The sequence below is a fragment of the Thalassophryne amazonica genome, chromosome 2 (genome assembly GCF_902500255.1).
Source record: "Thalassophryne amazonica chromosome 2, fThaAma1.1, whole genome shotgun sequence".
In the NCBI taxonomy this organism is placed as follows: Eukaryota; Metazoa; Chordata; class Actinopteri; order Batrachoidiformes; family Batrachoididae; genus Thalassophryne; species Thalassophryne amazonica.
In genome coordinates this window covers 66,248,074-66,268,660 of record NC_047104.1, presented here as the reverse complement: position 1 = coordinate 66,268,660, position 20,587 = coordinate 66,248,074, and the positions used below count along the sequence as shown (strand labels likewise).

Sequence of the window (20,587 nt, the reverse complement as noted above, 5' to 3'; positions counted from 1 at the left end):
AAGGCGTCTGGAAACACCAAAGGTCAAAGTACTCTGTTGCGGAAGACAGAGAGGCCAGGTTACCTTGAGAGGAGCTGGGGGAGACTCAGATGTCAAAGCTCATGGGAGCACTGGCATAGAAGGGGTCACATAGTGGTAGGTTCAGGAGTAATCTGCAAGATTCTAGCAGGTCTCAGTAGATACTGGCATAAGGTTGTGGCAGTGACTGAGCTCAATGCCGGGGTTTAAGCAACCCGCTCCTGATCAGGAGCTCATGAGCGTCAAGTGCGAGGAGATGATGAGATGCAAGTGTTCCTCGGCTCTGCAGCGCGCCACCTGGAGGGAAAACAGACAAACAACACACAAGAGGAGATAGAAGGGGAAGGGGTCAAAGCACTTTACAGTGATGCCTAACATTCACCCATTCACTGATACCAGGGTGTTGATATGCAAGGCACTTAACTACACACTGTATGCAAGGTGCTCAACTGGGAGCAACCTGGGGTTAACGCCCTTGCCCAAGGGCCCTTGGTGATGTTCCTATCTAACAGGAATTTGAACAAAGGATCCTCTGGTCACAAGCCCACCGCTACTGAATCAACGGCAAATAAGTCATGGGCATGTTTTTGGCACAGTATGAAATATACCAATCATATTGTCCTCAATCATGCCCTTTGAGTCACATGTACACCAGAATGTGGTGCATTGTTAGCCTGCCACATCGAGACTAATTCTCATGTCATTCTCTATTTGCTAGAGCAAATCAAATAAGTGCACTTTGATTAATCTATCAAATAAGTGCATTTTGATTAATCTATTTTCATTTTACCCTCCAAACCGTGACTATCCAGGGTTGGGACCAGGAAGCAGAGTTGTAGTCTTACACACCTCTCTGCAGCTTCTCTCCCCCTGCCATCCCCCCAATACCCCATCCCCGTAGAGACGGTGCCTGCTCCCAGACCACCAACAACCAGTAAAAACCTATTTAAGCATAAGAATTAAAAAAGAAAAAATAATATAGCACCTTCAACTGCACCACAGACTAAAACAGTTAAATGTGGTTTATTAAACATTAGGTCTCTCTCTTCAAAGTCCCTGTTAGTAAATGATATAATGATTGATCAACATATTGATTTATTCTGCCTTACAGAAACCTGGTTACAGCAGGATGAATATGTTAGTTTAAATGAGTCAACACCCCCGAGTCACACTAACTGTCAGAATGCTTGTAGCACGGGCCGAGGGGGAGGATTAGCAGCAATCTTCCACTCCAGCTTATTAATTAATCAAAAACCCAGACAGAGCTTTAATTCATTTGAAAGCTTGACTCTTAGTCTTGTCCATCCAAATTGGAAGTCCCAAAAACCAGTTTTATTTGTTGTTATCTATCATCCACCTGGTCGTTACTGTGAGTTTCTCTGTGAATTTTCAGACCTTTTGTCTGACTTAGTGCTTAGCTCAGATAAGATAATTATAGTGGGCCATTTTAACATCCACATTGATGCTGAGAATGACAGCCTCAACACTGCATTTAATCTATTATTAGACTCAACTGGCTTCGCTCAAAATGTAAATGAGTCCACCCACCACTTTAACCATACTTTAGATCTTGTTTTGACTTATGGTATGGAAATTGAAGACTTAACAGTATTCCCTGAAAACCCCCTTCTGTCTGATCATTTCTTAATAACATTTACATTTACTTTAATGGACTACCCAGCAGTGGGGAATAACTTTCATTACAATAGAAGTCTTTCAGAAAGCGCTGTAACTAGGTTTAAGGATATGATTCCTTCTTTGTTATGTTCTCCAATGCCATATATCAACACAGTGCAGAGTAGCTACCTAAACTGTGTGAGTGAGATAGATTATCTCGTCAATAGTTTTACATCCTCATTGAGCACAACTTTGGATGCTGTAACTCCTCTGAAAAAGAGAGCCTTAAATCAGAAGTACCTGACTCCGTGGTATAACTCACAAACTCGCAGCTTAAAGCAGATAACCCGTAAGTTGGAGAGGAAATGGCGTCTCACTAATTTAGAAGATCTTCACTTAGCCTGGAAAAAGAGTCTGTTGCTCTATTAAAAAAAGCCCTCCGTAAAGCTAGGACATCTTACTACTCATCACTAATTGAAGAAAATAAGAACAACCCCAGGTTTCTTTTCAGCACTGTAGCCAGGCTGACAAAGAGTCAGAGCTCTATTGAGCCGAGTATTCCTTTAACTTTAACTAGTAATGACTTCATAACTTTCTTTGCTAATAAAATTTTAACTATTAGAGAAAAAATTACTTATAACCATCCCAAAGACATATCGTTATCTTTGGCTGCTTTCAGTAATGCTGGTATTTGGTTAGACTCTTTCTCTCCGATTGTTCTGTCTGAGTTATTTTCATTAGTTACTTCCTCCAAACCATCAACATGTCTATTAGACCCCATTCCTACCAGGCTGCTCAAGGAAGCCCTACCAATAATTAATGCTTCGATCTTAAATATGATCAATCTATCTTTATTAGTTGGCTATGTACCACAGGCTTTTAAGGTGGTGGCAATTAAACCATTACTTAAAAAGCCATCACTTGACCCAGCTATCTTAGCTAATTATAGGCCAATCTCCAACCTTCCTTTTCTCTCAAAAATTCTTGAAAGGGTAGTTGTAAAACAGCTAACTGATCATCTGCAGAGGAATGGTCTATTTGAAGAGTTTCAGTCAGGTTTCAGAATTCATCATAGTACAGAAACAGCATTAGTGAAGGTTACAAATGATCTTCTTATGGCCTCAGACAGTGGACTCGTCTCTGTGCTTGTCCTGTTAGACCTCAGTGCTGCTTTTGATACTGTTGACCATAAAATTTTATTACAGAGATTAGAGCATGCCATAGGTATTAAAGGCACTGCGCTGCGGTGGTTTGAATCATATTTATCTAATAGATTACAATTTGTTCATGTAAATGGGGAGTCTTCTTCACAGACTAAGGTTAATTATGGAGTTCCACAAGGAAAAAAATTGGTCCTGTGCTAGGACCAATTTTATTCACTTTATACATGCTTCCCTTAGGCAGTATTATTAGAAAGCATGGCTTAAATTTTCATTGTTACGCAGATGATACCCAGCTTTATCTATCCATGAAGCCAGAGGACACACACCAGTTAGTTAAACTGCAGGAATGTCTTACAGACATAAAGACATGGATGACCTCTAATTTCCTGCTTTTAAATTCAGATAAAACTGAAGTTATTGTACTTGGCCCCACAAATCTTAGAAACATGGTGTCTAACCAGATCCTTACTCTGGATGGCATTACCCTGACCTCTAGTAATACTGTGAGAAATCTTGGAGTCATTTGTTTGATCAGGATATGTCCTTCAATGCGCATATTAAGCAAATATGTAGGACTGCTTTTTTGCATTTGCGCAATATCTCTAAAATTAGAAAGGTCTTGTCTCAGAGTGATGCTGAAAAACTAATTCATGCATTTATTTCCTCTAGGCTGGACTACTGTAATTCATTATTATCAGGTTGTCCTAAAAGTTCCCTGAAAAGCCTTCAGTTAATTCAAAATGCTGCAGCTAGAGTACTGACGGGGACTAGAAGAAGAGAGCATATTTCACTCATATTGGCCTCTCTTCATTGGCTTCCTGTTAATTCTAGAATAGAATTTAAAATTCTTCTTCTTACTTATAAGGTTTTGAATAATCAGGTTCCATCTTATCTTAGGGACCTCATAGTACCATATCACCCCAATAGAGCACTTCGCTCTCAGACTGCAGGCTTGCTTGTAGTTCCTAGGGTTTTTAAGAGTAGAATGGGAGGCAGAGCCTTCAGCTTTCAGGCTCGTCTCCTGTGGAACCAGCTCCCAATTCGGATCAGGGAGACAGACATCCTCTCTACTTTTAAGATTAGGCTTAAAACTTTCCTTTTTGCTAAAGCTTATAGTCAGGGCTAGATCAGGTGACCCTGAGCCATTCCTTAGTTATGCTGCTATAGACTTAGACTGCTGGGGGGGGATTCCCATGATGCACTGAGTGTTTCTTTCTCTTTTTGCTCTGTATGCACCACTCTGCATTTAATCATTAGTGATTGATCTCTGCTCTCTTCCACAGCATGTCTTTTTCCTGATTCTCTCCCCTCAGCCCCAACCAGTCCCAGCAGAAGACTGCCCCTCCCTGAGCCTGGTTCTGCTGGAGGTTTCTTCCTGTTAAAAAGGAGTTTTTCCTTCCCACTGTCGCCAAGTGCTTGCTCACAGGGGGTCATTTTGACCGTTGGGGTTTTTCTGTAATTATTGTATGGCTTTTGCCTTACAATATAAAGTGCCTTGGGGCAACTGTTTGTTGTGATTTGGAGCTATATAAATAAAATTGATTTGATTTGATTTTAGTGCACTACTATTCAGATGGTGAACTCAGAAATGAGAGGTTTTCTGGAGAGGAAACATCTGTACGTCCCAAACACAAGAGCCGAAGCAGCAGAAAAAAAAATAGACAAGGGCAACACAACAAGCTCTAGTTCAAGTAACACAAAACAATGGATATCAAATGTCTTGAGTACTCTCAGACTTGGATAACACTTGTGATTATTTATATATATATATATATATATATATATATATATATTGTCCATTCTTGAGAGAATATGAATGATTCAATTTAGCAATTTCAATTACAATTTATTTTCATTTATATAGCACCAAATCACAACAAGCCTCTTCACACAAGTAAGGTCTAACCTTACCAACTCCAAAAGCAAGCACACAGGTGACAGTGGTAAGGAAAAAACGCCCTCTGATGATTTGAGGAAGAAACCTCAAGCAGACCAGACTCAAAGGGGTGACCCACTGTTTGGGCCATGCTACCAACACACTTGACAAAACAAATATACAGGAAATTTTGGCTCTGCAGAAGAAGACACCCACTCCCATCTCTGGATTGACGATGCACCTCAAACAGAGAGAGAGAAAAAAACAGAATCAGACAACAAATACAGTACAATTCGTCAGCATTAAGCAACAAGAAAACAGACACAAACACTAGCCCTAAGCTTCACTAAAAGACCCAGACTTTAGATAAAGTTGAGGCCACGACCCGCTTCGTTTACTAATAAAATGAATTTAAAAGGGTAGAAAGCATAGTACCATAATATGCCAGTATGCTAGCCATACAATAATGGTAACACAAAAACTTTTTTTCCACTCAAGGTTAGTGGTTGTATGAAGCATTTATTGTCAAACAACTGTGTTTAATGACAACAGAAAGATAGTTGAGGATTTTCTTAAACCCTTAACGCCCATCGTCACATATATGCTACAATCTCTGACTCAAATATGCAACTTACCAAATTGACCAGTATGCCCGTTGTCGCAAATTTGCAACATACCATCATTATTATTATAACATAAAGTCATTACCAGAATACCCAATATTACTATCTAGTTTTTGTGCAAAAGTGAAATTAATAATCTCAACATTATTTACCATCTACTTAAAGGCAAAAACACACACAAAACATGTTTTTATATACAGCTATATAAATTCGGGCGTTAAGGGGTTAAAAAGAAGACCTGAATGTTTGGCTACAAATTGTCAGAAGTACATTTGAGATGCAAGCCTGGATTTGATCTGTTTTGGTGAAAGAATATCCTTCTCTGCTCTACTCCACTATGAAGCCAAGAGTGGTGATGCAAACTGCAAAATTTGCACAATTTCTCCAGTCACAGCCATACAAGCCTATAACTTCTTCTGGGTTGTCTGTGTGTCATGGTGGCTTTCCTCACTCTTCTCCTTCTTTCGCAGTCAATTTTTGAGAACTGTCGACTCATGCAGATTTACCATAAAGTGCCATACTGTGTGTATTTCTTCATAACTGATGTACGTAAATAAAGTCCAAGATACATTCCGTGGCATCAGAGAGCCTCGTCCACAACAACCACAAAAGACTCCAAGCTGTCATTGATGTTAAAGGGGGCAAGAACAGGGGGATGTAAAATTTTGATCAGGGTCATTTGGGTAGTTTCTGTTGTCATTATGATTTAAAAAGAGGAAACACAGTTGTTTGACAACAAATGGCTTCAACCAACCACTAAACATGAGTGAAAAGTTTTTGTGTTATCATTCATTTTCTCTGAAAAATGCCCCCCCCCCAAAAAAAAAAAATTCTGCCGGGGCATGTAAACTTATGAGTACAACTGCATATGGAAATTCATTCTCAGTGTTGTGGAATGTCTTCACTGACTGCCATTGGCCCAGTCATGTAAGGTGCAGGTGCTTTAGCTGGTCTTTGCAAGAAACCTCATATGCAAATGTGTGAATAAATGGAAGGACAAGGTCTTCAGGGAGTCCGGTGAAAGACATCACCTGCAGCACATTTGAGAGTAAGATTAAAAACCGTTCACTTTGGCTTGGACTGAAAATTCCATATACACTAGGCTCTGGTACAGGGCAGCTGATCTGCTCTGTGTAAGCCTGATTCCGTCAGATCTCAGAAGCTAAGCAGTGCAGGACCTGGTTAGTACTTGGATGGGAGACTTCTTTGGAACACCAGCGGCTGTGTGTGTTTCTCCAGGTAAAACTGGAGTTGCGTCAGGAAGGGCATCTGGTGTAAAACTTGTGCCAGCTACCAATGTGGATCTGGTTGTATCCGGTGTGGCAACCCCAAACCCCAAACACAAAATGGGAGCAGCCGAATGGACAACAACTAGGCTCTGGTACAGACATGGAATGACTGAGTTTATTTTTCTGTTAAGGTTGAGGTGTGTGATTAGAGTTTGGAATGCCTTTTATATCAAAGCATTCCTTGTTATACAGCTTAATTATGTATTATCAGTTCGGATTCATTTCAAGCCATGGAAAAACTGAACCTCCCCCAGTTCATCCACACAATCTTCAGAGAGCCTCATATTCGTGGCAAATTTGAGGTCCTTCCAAAAGTGTTTGACGGGATTTAGGTTTGGAACTCATTGCTGGTTACTTTAACATAGTCTGTTCTTTCATTTTCAACCATTCTGTGGTGCTCTTGGATGGGTGATTTGGGTTGATTGTCCAGCTGCAAAACCAAAGACCTTCACATAAACAGAGCATTCTGACACTGGGAAACATTTCACTTTAAAATGGCAATTGGGAATCTCCAGACTTCATTCATTTTCTATACTAGCTTACACCAGTCAAGAGCCACGGGAGAGCTGGAGCCTATCCCAGTAGTCACAGGGCATGAGGTGGGGTACGCCAGTACAGGCTCACATACAGTGAGGAAAATGAGTATTTGAACACCCTGCGATTTTGCAAGTTCTCCCACTTAGAAATCATGGAGGGGTCTGAAATTTTCATCTTAGGTGCATGTCCACTGTGAGAGACATAATCCAAAAAAAAAAATAAAAAATCCGGAAATCACAATGTATGTTTTTAATAATTTATTTGCATGTTACTGCTGCAAATAAGTATTTCAACACCTGCCAATCAGCAGTAATTCTGGCCCTTGAAGACCTGTTAGTCTGCCTCTAAAAAGTCCACCTCCACTCCACTTATTATTCCAAATTAGAAGCACCTATTTGAGGTTGTTAGCTGCATAAAGACACCTGTCCACCCCACACAATCAGTAAGACTCCAACTACTAACATGGCTAAGACCAAAGAGCTGTCCAAAGACACCAGAGACAAAATTGTAGACCTCCACAAGGCTGGAAAGGGCTACATGGCAATTGCCAAGCAGCTTGGTGAAAAAAGATCAACTGTTGGAGAAATTATTAGAAAATGGAAGAAGCTAAACATGACTGTCAATCTCCCTCGGACTATCAATGATCCTAAGAAAGGTGAGGAATCAGCCCAGAAGTGCACGGGAGGAGCTGGTCAATGACCTGAAGAGAGCTGGCACCATTGTTTCCAAGGTTACTGTGGGTAATATATACTCAACAAAAATATAAACGCAACACTTTTGGTTTTGCTCCCATTTTGTATGAGATGAACTCAAAGATCTAAAACTTTTTCCACATACACAATATCACCATTTCCCTCAAATATTGTTCACAAACCAGTCTAAATCTGTGATAGTGAGCACTTCTCCTTTGCTGAAATAATCCATCCCACCTCACAGGTGTGCCATATCAAGATGCTGATTAGAAACCATGATTAGTGCACAGGTGTGCCTTAGACTGTCCACAATAAAAGGCCACTCTGAAAGGTGCAGTTTTATCACACAGCACAATTCCACAGATGTCGCAAGATTTGAGGGAGCGTGCAATTGGCATGCTGACAGCAGGAAAGAGCTGTTGCTCGTGTATTGAATGTTCATTTCTCTACCATAAGCCGTCTCCAAAGGCGTTTCAGAGAATTTGGCAGTACATCCAACCAGCCTCACAACCGCAGACCACGTGTAACCACACCAGCCCAGGACCTCCACATCCAGCATGTTCACCTCCAAGATCGTCTGAGACCAGCCACTCAGACAGCTGCTGAAACAATCGGTTTGCATAACCAAAGAATTTCTGCACAAACTGTCAGAAACCGTCTCAGGGAAGCTCATCTGCATGCTCGTCATCCTCATCGGGGTCTCGACCTGACTCCAGTTCGTCGTCGTAACCGACTTGAGTGGGCAAATGCTCACATTCGCTGGCGTTTGGCATGTTGGAGAGGTGTTCTCTTCACGGATGAATCCCGGTTCACACTGTCCAGGTCAGATGGCAGACAGCGTGTGTGGCGTCGTGTGGGTGAGCGGTTTTCTGATGTCAATGTTGTGGATCAAGTGGCCCATGGTGGCGGTTGGGTTATGGTATGGGCAGGCGTCTGTTATGGACGAAGAACACAGGTGCATTTTATTGATGGCATTTTGAATGCACAGAGATACCGTGAAGAGATCCTGAGGCCCATTGTTGTGCCATACATTCAAGAACATCACCTCATGTTGCAGCAGGATAATGCACGGCCCCATGTTGCAAGGATCTGTACACAATTCTTGGAAGCTGAAAATGTCCCAGTTCTTGCATGGCCGGCATACTCACTGGACATGTCACCCATTGAGCATGTTTGGGATACTCTGGACCGGCGTATACGACAGCGTGTACCAGTTCCTGCCAATATCCAGCAACTTCGCACAGCCATTGAAGAGGAGTGGACCAACATTCCACAGGCCACAATTGACAACCTGATCAACTCTATGCAAAGGAGATGTGTTGCACTGCATGAGGCAAATGGTGGTCACACCAGATACTGACTGGTATCCCCCCCCCCCAAAAAAAACAAAACTACACCTTTCAGAGTGGCCTTTTATTGTGGACAGTCTAAGGCACACCTGTGCACTAATCATGGTGTCTAATCAGCATCTTGATATGGCACACCTGTGAGGTGGGATGGATTATCTCAGCAAAGGAGAAGTGCTCACTATCACAGATTTAGACTGGTTTGTGAACAATATTTGAGGGAAATGGTGATATTGTGTATGTGGAAAAAGTTTTAGATCTTTGAGTTCATCTCATACAAAATGGGAGCAAAACCAAAAGTGTTGCATTTATATTTTTGTTGAGTGTACTAAGACATCATGGGTTAAAATCATGCATGGCACGGAAGGTTCCCCTGCTTAAATCAGCACACGTCCAGGCCCGTCTTAAGTTTGCTCATGACCATTTGGATGATCCAGAGGAGTCATGGGAGAAAGTTATGTGGTCAGATGAGACCAAAATAGAACTTTTTGGTCTCTTTGGGGGTGTTTTTCTGCACATGGGACAGGATGACTGCACTGTATTAAGGAGAGGAAAATGAAAAAAACAACCTCCTTCCCTCAGTTAGAGCATTGAAGATGGGTCGTGGATGGGTCTTCCAACATGACAATGACCCGAAGCACATAGCCAGGATAACCAAGGAGTGGCTCCGTAAGAAGCATATAAAGGTTCTAGAGTGGCCTAGCCAGTCTCCAGACCTAAAACCAATAGAAAATCTTTGGAGGGAGCTCAAACGCCATGTTTCTCAGCGACAGCCCAGTAACCTGGCTGATCTAGAGAAGATCTGTGTGTGCTGCAGTGTGTGCAAACCTGGTGAAAAACTACAGGAAACGTTTGACCTCTGTAATTGCAAACAAAGGCTACTGTACCAAATATTAACACTGATTTTCACAGGTGTTCAAATACTTATTTGCAGCAGTAACATACAAATAAATTATTTAACAAAATCATACATTGTGATTTCCGGATTTTTTCTTTTAGATTATGTCTCTCACAGTGGACATGCACCTAAGATGAAAATTTCAGATCCCTCCATGATTTCTAAGTGGGAGAACTTGCAAAATTGCAGGGTGTTCAAATACTTATTTTCCTCACTGTATAGACAGACAGACACCTACAGTCATGTGTCAGTACACATGCCTGGAAGTTGCCCTTGCAAAAATGCATCATGGGATAGTCTGTATGCCTACACCCAGCATCTGTGGATGTAAAATGTTAGGTTCCTGTCCTGGTTGGGGGGGTTTGGGAAATGGTGTTCATGTGTCCCCATGTCCTTTTCTTGTCTTGGTGCTTACCTGCCCTGTGGGGCCTCAGCTTGTGTTTATGAGTGAGCATGTTTCCCTTTCTCTTATTCTCTTCTGCTTGTTGTCTGCATCAGCAATCATCTGTGATTTTGTGTGTGTGTGTGTGTGTGTGTGTGTGTGTGTGTGTGTGTGTGTGTGTGTGTGTGTGTGTGTGTGTGTGTGTGTGTGTGTGTGTGTGTGTGTGTGTGTGTGTGTGTGTGTGTGTGTGTGTGTGTGCTGGATGTCTGTGCTCTGTTGTGTGTCTTAGATGAGTACATGTGTAATGGAGTCTTGTGATTGTGTGGCGTGTGCATTCCTGCTTGTCACCGTGGTCCGTTCTCCTCAGGTCTGCTGCATGTGTACGCTTGCTCTTATTGGTGCCCCATCGAATGACAGGTTTCACTTCTGGTCCAGTCACCCTCCCCAGTATTCAGATCTCTTTATTGTGTTCTACGGTCTTTTGGTGTTTGTGATCTAGTGTGTTTTGTGATCTTTTCTATGGAGTGCATTTTCACCCTATTTTTGCATTCTTTTCTCTGCTGCTTTAATTATGTTCATTCTCCCATGTACACTGGCTTGCACAAGTATTTGGCCCCTTGGTATTTCATGCATTTTAATTTATTTATGCCATTTCCAATACAAAAAGCAAATCAGGTTTTGCAATATAAAAATTTGGAAAATGATGTTCCTTAAACTCAAACTGAAAACAAATCTCTACAGCCTGTTATAAATTAATATAAAAGCCAAGATGATGGGTTGCATAAGTAATCAGCCCCTTTGGTATAATACCTGTAAATAATCAGTTTTATTGCCAGTTTTCTTCAGACAAGTCAGGGGATGGATACATGAACATTTCCAAGTCACTGAATATTTCTTGGACTTTATTTACTGCAATTATGAAGAAATACAAACAGTATGACACGCTGAGGTAAATTTGCATAGAGCAGACAGTTCTCAAAAACTGAGTGAGTCTGCAAGAAAGAAGAGTGACAAAAGCCACCAAGACACCCAGACAACCCAGAGGAAGTTACAGGCTTCTGTGGCTGTGATTGGAGAAATTGTGTACAGTGCATGTTTTGCATTTTGCATCACCAGCTATACAGCTTCATGATGAAGTGGAGCAGAGGAGGATTGTATGTACTGCGATTTGCTGCCATCTTGTGTCTTGTTAGTTCATCATATGCCCTGTGTCCTCTGATTCCTCACACCTGCCATTCACACCTGTGGTATGATTAGCCTGTCTATTTAGCCACGGTTGTTTTTCCCTCCAGTGTGGGTTTATTGTATGTTGAAGCTCTGTGTACCTTGTGTTTTTTTTATGCCATTTATGGTTGCTGATTTCCCAGAGTTTCTCCACAGGTAGTTATTATTTTTCTTTTTGAGTTTGCACTTCACCTTGACCTTTGTCTTGTGTCAACCCCTCACCCAGAGGAGGGTTAAACTGTATTTTTGTTGAAACTTCACCTGTTTTTAGTCCTGGACTTCCCTGAATCCCATTTACAATTGTATTTTGGTTTGCTCCTTCAGTTCACCTGCTCCTGTGTTTTGCACTTCACAGCTGTAAATAAATCGTGTCACATTTTGGAATTCAGCTTTTGTTTTTGCTGTCCTGCTTTGGGGTCATAATTTGTCTTAGTCCCTCGAAGAGATCAAAATACACATTTACAAATACTTTTCCAACAATCATGGCCCCATAAATGTCCAAAAGACAAATGTCGAGCTGGAAAAGGCCAGACAATTTTCCAAGTCAATGATACAACAGTGTGTTTTTTATGTTGGACACACAACATAAAAAACACACTGCTTTGTTTCCACCTGAGACCATCCACCAATCACAGACGGGGACTCACAGTTTAATTTGCACACAGTATCTATAAATGAGTGGTTACACTGGTATACAAATATTTAGAAGCTGTCTGCTTCAGAAATAAAATGTTCTATTTGTTATGGATTTTGGCATGTTGAATTCAAATATGAGAATAACAATGGCTAAATGGCTTCTGTTTCCAAAATATGACAAGCTTCATGCATTGAGTTACATTTTACTGACGGGTGTGAAAAAAATCTCAGGAAAAAATCTCAACCAGTTTTATAGATGTCTGTTTCATTTTTGTGGCATTATTAGCAGTAGATAGTTGGCATTCAGTCTATAACTTTTCTGTAGTCATGAAAATATGTTGTTGTTAAAAAAAAAATACTGATGTATGGTGAAAATTGCATGAAATTGCTGTTTTGTTTTGTTTTTTAGTTGAAAATTTCAGACAGTGCCACTTATTTTGCCCTGTTATACATTTTCTATTTATATAGGCACCCAAAAAGTTTGCATGGAGCTCACAAACCATATTTGAAATTTCAAAACTCCAGTTTTTACGTATTCCATTACAATTTGTCTAAGAAAATTATTGCCAAATGACAAACAAGCAAAGTTGAAAATCACAACAAAATAGACACTGGAGCCAAAAGTGGAACTTTTAATACTTGTCTACTCCAAATTATTCATGGTAAAATTTTGATATTTCACACAAACATTGTGAACATAATATGTTAATACACAAAATAATCCATTTTTATCTATTGGTAAAGCGTGCTTATGTCACAAAGCAGACAGCCAACCATATCAGAAGTTAAATGTGTGAAAAAAATACTGCCCTGTGTGATCTCCTAGCTGAGAATAGAATTGATGCAAGCAGGGCTTCTCGCAATGAAAATACATTGCACGTCTACCATATAGCACTGTCTGAGTTGAGACAGGACTAAAATGTTAAGAATATTGTAGAATTTCAAGAAGATAAGTTCATATGTTTTGATGAATTTAGTTTAAGCAACCTATGGTGAGACCACTGTCTCAAAGGTCTGTAAAACTTAGTTACTGCCAAGGTTAGATATAGCTTCGGTTAAGTTCACATAACTTTTTTTTTTTGGATAAAGATTTTGTATTAATTCTTTCGATTATATATTGATAAGTATTTTGTTCAGCTAGAAACAGTATTTTTATTGTGTTATAAGAAACTTTATTTTTTGGCTATATATATATATATATATATATATATATATATATATATATATATATATTCAGGGCATAATTTTCTTTTTCCAAAATAGAGTTTATTTATGCTTGAGAGGTCACTCTCACATTTTTGAGGTGCAAATATGCAGATATGACTCAAGAAAATATTTTATATTTAGTTGTAACTTTGTGGAACAGACTCCCTCATCATGTGGTAAATGCTCCAAATGTTATTACTTCAAAGGAATACTATGATTATTTTATGGTTTGATTGATGATTTTATTATGGTGTTTGACTTTTACTGTGCTATTTATGAGTTTTATATGGTTATATGTATGAGTTTTACTATAATGCTTTTTTAAATGACGAATGATTTGTGCTTTTATTGTATTTTTATACACATTTTATGAATAATTAATGATTATTGACTGTGATTTTCTGCCACAGTTGTTTACAGTCTGCATGCTCTTATCAATAATATTATTAAGTTTTGTCCTGAATGTGATTTAAAATCAACAAGAACTTCATTCAAGCTACACTTTGAACATACTTCGACGGGACAACTTGTTGAAGCCACAGCAGAAAACACGCATAAAATGTCATTTACAAGCGCATCTATTGTTATTTCTGGCAGATGACCGGAAGTGAATTACCCCAACTCTCGCGGCTGAGTGGCTGAAATCTCAGGGTCGCAAGCTCACAAACAGAACTCAGTGGAACGAGATGCTGAGTTGGCATTCCAGTCTCTCTACTTCTATGATAATTTCAAACACAGTAGGCCCAAGAGTGGGCCACAGCTCCTTAAACAGTTTTGTTGGTATTAGGTTAGATAAGTAGGCTGTGACATTACAAGTTTTGTCAGGGCACCCAGTGAGACACTATTAAATTCAGTAAACCTAGGAAATGTATCAGCGATGGCACCCACTTCAATAACAGGAGGGTGTAGGAGCTGAAATAAGGCATGCAGGGATATATTTAACTTAATGTCATCTATTTTTTTCTCAAAATAATCTAAAAAATCTTGGGCTGTAAAAGGAGAGTGACTTACAGGTGGTTGTCCATGAATACATGTTTCCACTGTGTCGAACAAGAACTTTGAATTTTACTTGTTTTCGTGGATCAAATCAAAGTAATAGGTCCGCTTTGTACCCAGTAGTGCATGCTTATAGTCTACAACCCCTGGCAAAAATTATGGAATCACCGGCCTCGGAGGATGTTCATTCAGTTGTTTAATTTTGTAGAAAAAAAGCAGATCACAGACATGACACAAAACTAAAGTCATTTCAAATGGCAACTTTCTGGCTTTTCACAGTTTTTGCTCTATGGCAAGATGCATTATCATCTTGAAAAATGATTTCATCATCCCCAAACATCCTTTCAATTGATGGGATAAGAAAAGTGTCCAAAATATCAACATAAACTTGTGCATTTATTGATGATGTAATGACAGACATCTCCCCAGTGCCTTTACCTGACATGCAGCCCCATATCATCAATGACTGTGGAACTTTACATGTTCTCTTCAGGCAGTCATCTTTATAAATCTCATTGGAACGGCACCAAACAAAAGTTCCAGCATCATCACCTTGCCCAATGCAGATTCGAGATTCATCACTGAATATGACTTTCATCCAGTCATCCACAGTCCACGATTGCTTTTCCTTAGCCCATTGTAACCTTGTTTTTTTCTGTTTAGGTGTTAATGATGGCTTTCATTTAGCTTTTCTGTATGTAAATCCCATTTCCTTTAGGCTGTTTCTTACAGTTCGGTCACAGACGTTGAATCCAGTTTCCTCCCATTCATTCCTCATTTGTTTTGTTGTGCATTTTCGATTTTTGAGACATATTGCTTTAAGTTTTCTGTCTTGACGCTTTGATGTCTTCCTTGGTCTACCAGTATGTTTGCCTTTAACAACCTTCCCATGTTGTTTGTATTTGGTCCACAGTTTAGACACAGCTGACTGTGAACAACCAACATCTTTTGCAAGGTGATTCCATAATTTATTCCTCAGAATTGAGTGAGTCCATATTTTTTTTCCCTCTGCTTGGTCTAAAAAAGTAACTGTTACTGACTGCCACAATTTTTTTTCCTCATTTCTTATAGTGTTTTTTTTACAAAATTAAACAACTGAATGAACATCCTCCGAGGCCGGTGATTCCATAATTTTTGCCAGGGGTTGTAGAATGGCATCGCGGCATGCAGGATGGAAGACGTCTAGTTTCGAACTATGCCATTTTTGTTCTAGACCTCCAGCCTTATGCTTGAAGCCACATAAGTAATTATTGAACCAAGGCGACTCTGCCTTGGGGGGGTTAATATAGGTGGAGCAATCATGTCAAGTGTGGTCGTGACCACTGAGTTTAAGCTGTCCATAAGACTGTCTACTGAATGGTCATTTTCCAAAAGTGACCCAAAGATATCAGGCAGTCTGGCACCAAGTTCAATTGTAGTTGAAGAGTTGATCTGTAGCTGCAATGATAAATAAGGTTCTTGTTCCAGTAAGCACGGCAACAAGACTGTAAACTTAATAAGTGAGTGATTGGAGACCACAGACACAAGAGGCATGATGTCAACATATTTGTGACTGTGATACTGTGAACAAGGACCAAACTGAGGGTATTTCCACTAATGAGCGTTGAACCCTGAATGCATTGCTGCAAACCTAATACATTCAAAATGTCCATGAATGATTTGCAAAGGGGGTCACTGGGCTTATTTATATGAATGTTGATGTTCTAAACAATCAGAATGTTATCTGCACTATACTGTGAAATGTTCCTTACAATGTTCATGTACCACAAAGAAGACTCTACTAGTATTTAGTTTGAATCCACTCAAATTTTAATCCAACAGTATAGAACCAACTTCTATTTTGCTTTTGTGTCATGTTTTAATTTCGAATCACATTTCCTGAAGGACCATGTAATATGTTTCAGTGTTGTTAAAATTTTAGCTTTTTTTCCTTTTCATGTTGTTTACATTCATTACAGGCAAAAAGAGGTTACACATCCACAGAATACGCACTGATAAATGTGAAAATTAAACCACAAGAAAGAAAATGAGCTTCCAGGCTTTCAAGTATGCACAAAGGACAACAAAATTCAGGCTATTTGCAAGGCAAGTACTTTGTACGCAGCTTCAGTCTAGGACTTTCCTTAGTCAAAGTGTCTCTAGACAGGTAGCTTAAAAATCGCTCAGTTTTATCACTTCATAAAACTGTGCCCAGGACCCAGAATTCTTGGACCTTCATTCTCCTGAAAAGATATCAGCATCACAAAACACCTCTGTCCAGTGACCTCAAGACTCCATAAGCTCTTCACGATCACTGATGGGAATAACGCCGCTACAATAAAGGCTGTTACAAATGGTGTTTTTTTTTTTCAATAATGCGTAATTTAACTCATTCCTGTTTCCATTATAATGCCCATGCCATTAATGACAATAAAATGTGGCACGTTACTATAATCAAGTTCACTGAAGCCGTTTCCTCATTCAGTCACACTTGGACATTTTAATATGGATTGTTATGGGAATGCGCTCTGTTTTGGAGCCAGCCTCAAGTGGCCAGTCAAGGAACTACAATATACTTGGCTTCCGGGATGGGATCAAAATATGCATCAGAGGTTTACCACTTGTGCTTCATAGGCATGTTCCAATCCCAAAGACCGTGGACCCAAACACATGAATGTGGTGAAAGTCCCCACAAGTTCAACACTTTTGCCGCATACAGATACACTTCTGATAGTGGGGTCCAGGAAGTCACTGAAAGTGCAGATCTTAGTCTTGATCAAAGACAATACAAACCCAGAAACTCCAAATACTCACTGGTCACATGCTGCAATCAGGGTGTCCAGTGACACAAAGATCACAGCATTATCTGCAAAGTTGAGGTCTGTAAACTTTTCCTCAGCAACAAAGGCACCTGGCTTCCACAACCCTACCAAACATCCAGTCCATGCTGAACAGTGTAGGAGCCAGAACACATCCCTGATGAATACCACTTTCCACTGGCAAAAATTTAAAGTTTCAGCCCCCACTCCAGCAAACTATTTTTCTACATGACGAGTCGGACCAGTTTAATTTTCCGCTGTAAATGAGAGTTGCATTGTTGATGAGGATGTCCAAGCATTCCTCTGTATTGCTGACATCTAGGTCTAGTTTCTTTACCACTACGTTGCCATTCCCACTCTGCTGTTGAATTGCATCAGCTGCTGTGTTGGTTCTGCTCATGTCCCGACAGGCCAGAATGACTCTGGCTCCTACAAAAATAGGATCATCACTCTATTTTAAATGCAAATACTAACCATTGAACTTATACTTGTTTAGATACTACAGTCAGTGAGTTTAATCAATTCAAAGCTACTGCAATGAACCACAAAGCTCCCAAACACCAACAACAAAGAAAATGGCTCCATAATGAGAAGCAAAACTTTAGCTGTGTGGGCTTTGCAGCCATAACTCAAATAATCCTCTCCTCACATTGCAGACCTCACCTTGCCGAGCCACGTCCAGGGCTGTCTCTTTGCCAATGGCAGTGCTGGCCAGGGGCATCGGACTAGGGGGTAAAGGGTACTATGTACCCAGGGCCCAGAGCATGGGGGGGGCCCACAAAAAACTGGCATTAAATACATTTTTGTGTTGCATGTCATTAATGTTCATATAATTCATGTTGTAAAAGAATATAATTAGAATGAATGTATAAATGTTGCGAACATAATTCTGCTCTAACAATAACACTGAAAGATCACTGAGCGCCCTTCCCACCCCTGCACAGTTGTACAATGGTTTAGTCCAGGCGCACAGGCAGCACTCTGCCCCCCCCCCCCCCCCCCCCCCACACACACACACCCCAAACTGGATCTCACAGAAAGAGGAGCTGTTTAGTAGAGCTGAAACAACTAAATCGATTTAATCGATTATTAAAATAGTCAACTAATTTAGTCATCGATTAGTTAAATAACTTTGTTTTACCGCAAATGTTTCATTTCTTCCATATAAATCAACCATTTCTACAGTGCGGCTTTGCTTTGAACCTTGAACCAATCGAAGCAATGATTCGCAGATCGAAGCAGTGCTTCGATCTGCTGCTTTGTTGATTCATTCATTTTTTTATTTCACTTTATCTTAATTTTTCCCCACTAAAACCCAAACAGAATATGTCTGTGAGTAATATTTACCTTTTTATGTTAATCTGACCCATTATGGTCTTCTGAAACAGATGATAGATGTATTTTATAACTTAAAAAAGGGACCAATGCTAATGCGTTAGCATGTCTATGGCATTTTCAATGTTAAAGTTAGCATTAAGCTGTTGCAGATGTCAGCACATTTGTGTGCTAAAAGAGTCAAATGTATTACAAATTGTAATTTTTTTAAATGTATTTTTATTTATATATAAGTCATGATAGCAACAACAATAATAGTAATAATAACCAGTAATGCTACAATACAATTTTATAGAAAGAAACAAAAGAACCTGATTAAACACAACAGAAAAGATAAATCCAACTAACAATGAACATAAATAAAGAAATATAGAAATAAATAACTGTTTCCTGTGAACACCTAGTGACTTTTAAACCTCCACTTCACTCCTGTTTTATTTAAGTTTAATGACAATTTGTTTTGGTCAAACCACAGCTAAGCTGTGTTTTTACACAAGAAAAAATAAAATGCAGTTAACGGCACATTTGTGTCTTTTTTCATGAAAATATGTTTTTAAAGATCACATATTACACTTTATTCAGGTCTTTAAAAAGGTCTTTTGTGGACTCTTGCTGTAATATGTTGTCAGTGGTTGAGATAGTTGCTGTAGGCATCTAAAAATGCTCATAATCTAGTGAAACCTGATGGAAATCTCTTTGTGGTGTGTCAGTGATGTATATGTGCAAAATAAAACAAAACACGATTCCAGGTATGTTTTTGACCAGAATATAACATAACTTTGTTACGAGCTCAAACGTTGATGTTGCGTGATAAAGGCCTTTTAATAATAACTCAAAGAAATAATGGCAAAACTCACATGTAAGTTAAAAAAAAAAATAAATAAAATGATTAATTGAAAAAATAATCAACCGATGAATTGATTACTAAAATAATTGTTAGTTGCAGCCCTAGTGTCTTTCCTAAAAAATCAAAGTCCAGATTTCAAAAAAGAAGAGAAAAAAAGGACAGGGAAAGAAAACTAAATGAGGGAAAGCAGCTGCTAACCAAATTCTTTGAAAAGAGATATGAGCTTGAAAGCTAGCTATATTGAGTTGGGGGGTCTGGGGACCAAATTACACCATTTTTTAGAAAAATGGTGTAATTTGGTGCATTCCTGTGCATTTTAACAGACAGGAATGCACCAAATTGCACCATTTTCTAGAAAAATGGTGCAATTTCTGTAGAAAAATGGTGCAATTTGGTCCCCCAGACCCCCCCCCCCAACTCAATATTGCTCCCCCAACTTTAAAAAGGGTTCTAACTCCCAAGTGTGATCTAAGGTATACATGATTTAGACCTGGTTTGACTACGCATTAGAAATTTGGTGTTTGCAGTAATAAAAAAGAACATAACAGTGTGTCTGTGTGTGTGTGGGGGGGGGGGGGGGGGGGGGGGTCTTCAATATGGCTAGTACCTAGGGCCCAGAATTTGGTTCTACGCTCCTGAGTGAGCCAATGCGCTTTGTAGCTAAGGGAACTGCCTGGGCCCACGCTGTCATGCAGTAGGATATATGTGAAAATATCATCCCATGCAAGTACAGCAGGGCCGCCTGGTTTGGAATGTAATGTCTGATAAGTTTAAAACTATTTAGGTTTCTTTGTATTGTTTTCGATATCTTCTTTATGTGTCCATCAAATTTTACAGTTTGTGAAGCCATTACGAAAAGTAAATTCATCTGAGGTACATGATATGTGACAGGGGCACAAATTCATTTTGTGACAGGGGCATGAAATGCGGGGTGGCAAGGGGGGGGGGGTCTGGGAGAGTTATGGTTAGGGGAAAGGAGACACGTTATGGTTAGAGTTAGGAGAAGGTAGGGACAGGTACCGAATTCGGTACCTGAACATGAACGCAGCACGCACAGCGTAATGATGTCAGAAGTGGCTGCCACTGGTTCATGAACAAAGCAAC

The 20,587-nt window shown here is 39.8% G+C and overlaps 1 pseudogene; it reads right to left on the bottom strand.

Annotated features, from left to right (window-relative positions):
* LOC117503708 overlaps positions 1–18,022 on the bottom strand; it is a 29,850-nt pseudogene extending 11,828 nt beyond the window's left edge.
* Between the last annotated feature and the right edge of the window lie 2,565 nt (positions 18,023–20,587).